The sequence below is a fragment of the Myotis brandtii genome, unplaced genomic scaffold (assembly GCF_000412655.1).
Source record: "Myotis brandtii unplaced genomic scaffold, ASM41265v1 scaffold898, whole genome shotgun sequence".
NCBI lineage: Eukaryota > Metazoa > Chordata > Mammalia > Chiroptera > Vespertilionidae > Myotis > Myotis brandtii.
Genome location: NW_005371683.1, coordinates 283,366 through 289,778, shown reverse-complemented (window position 1 = coordinate 289,778; position 6,413 = coordinate 283,366). Strand labels below are relative to the sequence as shown.

The following is a 6,413-nucleotide window of genomic DNA, read 5'->3' as shown; positions in this document are numbered from 1 at the left end:
TACTACATTAATTGTATTGTATGGGTCTTGCTTGTGGACTTGGGTTCGCGTCAGTTATATTTCCCTGTATTCCCTTACTCCATGTTCCCCATGCGCAAATCACCAGGTGCTCAGTATTTACATTAAATGTCAACACGCCCCAAAAGTCTTGTCCATTCTCTCCTATTGGCAGAGAGTTGCACCCTTTCTAAACCCCCAAGTGCTTGCTCTCTGACTTGCTAAGGCTGCCTCTTGACTTTGGTTTTATACGAAGGCATTTATGTTGTGTCTGACCCACTTATTTCATCCTCAAAGATCAAACTCTGAAAGCTCGGTGAATGTGAAGCCCACGTGGCAGCCCCCTGTGCATTCGCAAGTCCTCCATCTGATCTAGTTCTTATTTTCTTTAATAGACAAATAAAAAGCCTTGAGCTACTATCCCACACACAAGGAGAAACCCCATGTGAATTGCTTTTATATCTTGAGGTATTTGGGAGGCTCTATTCACTTCCACTCACCACTTTCTCCAACCTTGCCTCCTCTGCAATGAGGTCCATATACAAACCCAACAATGTTTTTACATAAAGTTACTACATTCATTGTTTTGTATGGGTCTTGCATGTGGACTTGGGTTCTCACTCATATCTCAGCTCCACTGGCTCTCTTGTCTTTCCCTAGTACACAGTACCTAATGGTTAACATTGGCCTCTTTTGTTTAATTTTCCCAAACATACTCTGAAGAGGCAATGGCGTAGAGCAGGCTTTCAGTAAATGACAGATCTCACAGAGGGGCTTGGACTGTTAGGGAAACCCCCTTACTGGGAGGTATCTATCCATGGTGTTGAATGCCATTACCTGCCCCTGCTATGAGGAATTCCTTTTGCTTCATGTTTATTTTGAGTTTCCCTTGAGGCAAGGATTTGTGGGTACCTATTTTCCCTGACAGGTGGCCCCAGAAAGCTTGGCAAGTGGGTGGGTAGTAAGATGAAGAAGGGAGGCCAGTTTAAAGAAGGAGCATTTCTGAGGGGATTATTGTTGCTGACAGGAGCTCAGTTATGCTGACTGCCCTCTGAATGTGTGTGGAACCCAACTATGATTTGTCCTCTGGAGAATGAAGACCTTGGGTAATTAGCCAATAGGTCTTGCTCTCAGGACATCTGACCCACACTGCAGACCAGCTAGGCATGCTCCTGACCACACTGACACTGGTTCCCAATGGCACCTATGGGACTGTGTGAAGTAACCTCCAGGGAAGAGATATGGACAGACAAAGCAGACCCTGGGGTTGGAAGTGGTCCAGAGTGTGCCAAAGTCAGAGGGCTCTAGTGATCTTGAGAGGGATTTGACAGTGTTTGCCACACACTTGGACATGCAGTGGAGGTTTTCCTGTCTGTGTACTTGCTTTCCTGTTCTGTCTGCCTTTGGTTTTTGAATTCATGTTCTCCTCTTTCTTGATGTATTTCCTCATAGAAAGTAAAATATTGAATTCTTGTGTATTTGAAAGTGTTCTTTTTCAAATACTTGATGGATAATTTGCTGGCCTTTTAAGATTCTATCCTGATTTTGGCATTTAGTTTAGCCTCCCAGCTACCTGAGACAAGCTTCCTTTAAATATTGACAAGGACACCTTCTGGCTTTCACACTTGATTTAAATTTCCAAGTGTTGGCACATGGTAGCTGCGTGACCTTGGCCTCAGCCTGGATTGCTCTCGACCTCAGTGTTCCTACGAGGAGCCTGGGGGTGGCCCAAATGGGAGGAGGCTGAGGGGAAATGGCCCCACACACAGGGTTGGTGGGAGTGGGAACCAGAACACTCATCTGGTTGGGACCGTAGATTTGTCTGCAGGAGCCAGCCATCGCTTCTAGGAAGGCAACCCAGTAAAGTGGTCAGTAATGAACGCAGTCATGAGGATGTCCACTGCGGCACTGTTTATGGTGCCAAAATGATAGTAGTGACAGCGGCAGAACATTTGTAAAACGGAACTCTATGCAGACATTAGAAAGATTGCTGTAGAAGGCGAATGACGTGGGAAAATGTTCACAGTGTATTAAAAGGTTTAAAAAGCAGGCTCTAAAATAGTATCACAGCATGATATACATATATATAGAGAGAGAGAAATATTGTTTTTGTTGGTGTCAATATTATAGGTTCAAGACTGAAGAGAAAGACTTTTCAGGGCCAACATTTGGGATGGGATTCTGGTAATTTGTATTGCCTCTTTACTTTCATATATTTATACAATGAACATGAGTTGCTGTCGATAAAGGGAGAGAAAAATAAATTTTGAAAGAAAACAAGAAAGAAATTGGACTGTAACCTATTTGGACTGAGCATAACGCCCCCCCCCCCAAAAAAAAGAGGAGGAGAGAACTCTGTCAACTCTAAAGTGGTCTGTACATTTGTGATGGATTTATTATTAGTGCAAACGTGACTGTTATAAATCTCCAGAGTCTCCAGGCACCTCAGATGCAAGCCAACGTCCTCTCAGAAATGACAGAGTGGCTCTATTATTAAGCCCAGGGAGCAGTGCCCGGTCCACTGCCATTAATCTTATATCTGCTCATTTAATAGAGGAGGAGTGAAGCGCATCTGGTGCTTGGAGGATCAAAGATGCTCCTTGATCGATGATATTGGCACATCCAGACGGTCATAGATCTGCCTTTGCCCCGAGCCCCATGCTTCAAGCCCTGACGGACCCCCGTCTGCACAAGCACCAAGGGGTGGGGGCTGTGGCCGCCCTCCCAGGACATTTTATTAAGCGGTGGGTGCCTTGCGTCTGCAGTAAATTCACTTCCCAGTTACTTTTTTTTTAAAATCTGAGCTAAAGGCAGAGTCAATAATTCATCTTTCCTCATGATCCTTGTGCCGTGTGAGAGAGCCGTCAGCATGGGTGAGAGTGTTTGTGAGAGAGAAAGTATTACAGGAATTTGTAAAAAATATCCACCAAGGAGGTTAACTACGTAAGAGACTAGGTATGCACAGCCATGAGCGTTCACCTCTGTACGTGCGTATGTCCTAGAACAGTGATGGTGAACCTTTTGAGCTCGGCGTGTCAGCATTTTGCAAAACCCTAACTTAACTCTGGTGCCGTGTCACATATAGAAATTTTTTGATATTTGCAACCATAGTAAAACAAAACAAAGACTTATATTTTTGATATTTATATATTTAAATGCCATTTAACAAAGAAAAATCAACCAAAAAAATGAGTTCGCGTGTCACCTCTGACACGCGTGTCATAGGTTCGCCATCACTGGCCTAGACCATAGGCTAACTAGAAAGAAATTTAAATTTCTACATTAAAAACTTTATTCTATGAGCAATTCAAACCCCAAATTGAAGAAACTAATTTGTTGAACAAGTACTGTTTCTCAGATATTTTCCTTTCTTTCATACTATGCCTTGCAATTTCTGGAGAGCCCACCACATACCCTTGCACCAGGAACCTGCAATCCTGGTACCTTTTGCCTTCATTTACTCAGAGAGGAATTATATGTCCAGAAAGGAACTCATTACCTTTACCATCCCAACAGCAATGAAGTCTTGAGGTTATAATTGTAAATACATACAGAACCCCACAGGGCTCTTGCATCAAGCTCTAGACTCTTCTTCCCAAAACTTTTCAGCTCACCCTGACAGATCTGAGCTCAGCACTTGGTCTCCTAGTCACTCCCACTGCCCCTCCCTTTTTGGTGACACAGTGCTGGGACTTTGCCAAGGCCAAGTTCCTTGGCTTAGGCACCATTTTCATGTTTACTTACAGAACATTTCTTCATTTTGATTCGAGGTGTCTAAGAGTGCTGAGCCCAGTGCGGCACCTCTGAGACTCTGCACCATGCCCCCCAAGTTGCAGAGCATTCTCCCAGCCCTGTACCTCCTGGGGGTCTTGACCCTACTGCTGTGCCCTTCAGGCCTGTGTGGTGAGTACAGTGGTTATTGGGGAAAGGAGGTAGTTTCTCTAAGATATAAAGAAAAATACCAAACAACAGTTCATCAAATGTAGTCAAGTGGTGGCAATTTATAAGCTTTTTGAAAGAGTAAGATGAACTATGTTATTAATAAAATGAAGAATTTTAAAATTTAAAAGAAATTCTTCTAGATAGAGGCAGTTATTACATCTCTAGCATAGTTCCTACACCAGAACGGTTTCATAGAGTGAGTCATTAGAATTGTGTTGATATGTAAAAATTCTCATGAGGCTGCTTTAGCAAGGAATAATCTTTAATTTTCAAATCAATTTTTTATATTTCAATGCTCCAAAATGTTTACAATACATTTACCTTCTAACAAGTTAATTATGCCATCTACAATCTTAGTTAGTGATTCATTGAGGGGAGGGAATTTCATCAGTAAAGGAAAAATATTGTCTGTTATCGCAAATACTTAGTATTTCTAGAGTAAAAGGTAGGGCACTTGGAGAACTATAAAAATTATATGAAGGAGAAATAAAAGAGTTTAAAAGAACTTAACTAGAACTGTTCAAAGATTTGTTGTTATGAAAATTAATTTGTTGTTATATTATCTCAATGAAAATGTCCTTTAAGCAAAATATTTTCCTCTTGTGCTAGAATTTTTTTTCACTTGAGAGAATTCATCTTCATTATGAAGATATTTCTATGCATATTCCTTGAAAATGGCTATCATGGCATAAAAAATGTAGGACTTGGGATAGCTTCGAGTGAAAATCCTGAATCTAAAATAATAGTTGAGTGCTCTTATGAGCCAGCAGCTTGATTTGAAAGTGTGGAAGCCATGCCTTCTCCATCATTGAGAGAGGTGGGGGGAAAGCATGGGTTTATTAAGGAAGAATTTCTACCTGGAAGGTGATTTTTCCCTCAAACACCTGGACATTACTGAGGAGTAGCACTACGTTTAGGTTAGAGAGTCAGTACAGCATGAAGAACATTCTGCCCAGGGGATGTTCAGGCCTCCAAGTTGTCTCTAAGTTCCCCTCTCTTAGAGTCTGAGGTAACAGAAGAAAACCTTATTAAGTTGGTCAACATCTTTCGATTATTTCTTCATGTGTCTGTTTCCCTGTCTCTTTTCCTCCTTTTTCATGAAATCTTCCATTATCGATGGCCTTAATCCTATGAAATGGCATTTAATGTCTGTCAACTTTGACCTGAAATCTCCCTTTCTGATTCTGCCTCCCCTTTTCTTTATAGTAACAACCTTCTGAGGCCAGAGACTTTGCTCATTGCCTCCGTATTAATCTGCTTCTACTATCTTATCAGCTACTTGCTTCTACCCATCCTTCATGTATCTTCAAGTCATTCCTGGACATCTTTCCCTGATACTCCAGGCCTCAGTTCTGTCAACCTTTTCCGGTAGATCTCATTTGTTGTCCTACTCTCCTAGCACTTGTGTGACTGGTGTTGTAGTGTAACTATTTAAATGGCTATATCTTATCTAAGTATATTGCAAGTATGGCTCTTAATATTACCTGAAGAGCCTAGTACAGAACTTCATACATATGTTATTCATGAAAATGAAGAGCTGTTTTTTTTACACCTCACCTAAGGATAAGACTTTATTGATTTGAGAGAGAGAGGAAGAAAGAGGAAGAGGGAAACATTGACCTGTTGCTTCCTGCATGCGCCCCAACTAGGGATCAAACTCACAATTTGGGTGTGTACCCTGATCAGGAATCAAACCTGTGACATTTTGGTTTCTGGGATGATGCTCCAACCCACTGAACCACACCAGCCAGGGTGAGACAGTGCTGTTTTTTGCTCCAACAATTTAGCTGTCTCAGGGAAGGACCCAAGGAAGCAGCTGGACCTTCTGATGGGAACAAGGAGCAAGAACTGTTAAGTGAGCTGTTTAAAGATGTCCCAGGGGGTAGGGCAATAATGAGAGAGAAGAGAAACTCCACAGCAGACCACAGAGACCAGGCTGGGTATGACTCAGGGGAGACCAACTGGTGGGGAACCATGTTCCATATCTCTGCCTTCTAGTGAGAAAAATAAAGGTGGGACCACACAGAGTAGCACCGGTAGAGGCGCAGCCTTCTGCAGGCCAGTAGTGTGCATAAAGGCAAGCAAGCCCGAGTCAAAGGCTTTGCCATCACTAGCTGCCTGATCTTGAGAAAGCTCTACATGTCTCAGGACACTGAGAAAACCAAGGGGTTGGATGAGGCTCGGTGAACCTTCAGCACCAACATTCCATGGCTGTGGGTTTTATTTTGTCACCAAGCTAAACTCTTCCTGTATATTCATTCTTCAGGTCAACTTGTAGTGACTGCTTACAATTTTAAAAATCAGAGGGAATACTTCCAACAGAATTAAAGCCAACCTCTTGAGATGGGTATTTTACTACCTTTGATGATCAAAGGCTGACAACGAACGATTATTCTGTCAGTACCTTTGTGTGATGGGAACCAAATGTGTACATTTTTCAGGGCAGTGATTGAAGGAAGACTCAGATCTATTTA

The 6,413-nt window shown here is 42.2% G+C and overlaps 1 protein-coding gene and 1 long non-coding RNA gene across 4 annotated transcripts in view; both read left to right on the top strand.

The window, feature by feature from the left end:
* The window catches only part of LOC102259104 (C4b-binding protein alpha chain), a 33,935-nt gene that overhangs the window by 10,505 nt on the left and 17,017 nt on the right, over positions 1-6,413 (top strand). The window lies entirely within an intron of this gene.
* LOC106724588 overlaps positions 3,745-6,413 on the top strand; it is a 6,735-nt gene continuing 4,066 nt past the window's right edge. The window contains exon 1 of the long non-coding RNA XR_001360436.1: positions 3,745-3,900. This is a non-coding gene — a long non-coding RNA (uncharacterized LOC106724588). The remainder of the gene's footprint in view (positions 3,901-6,413) is intronic.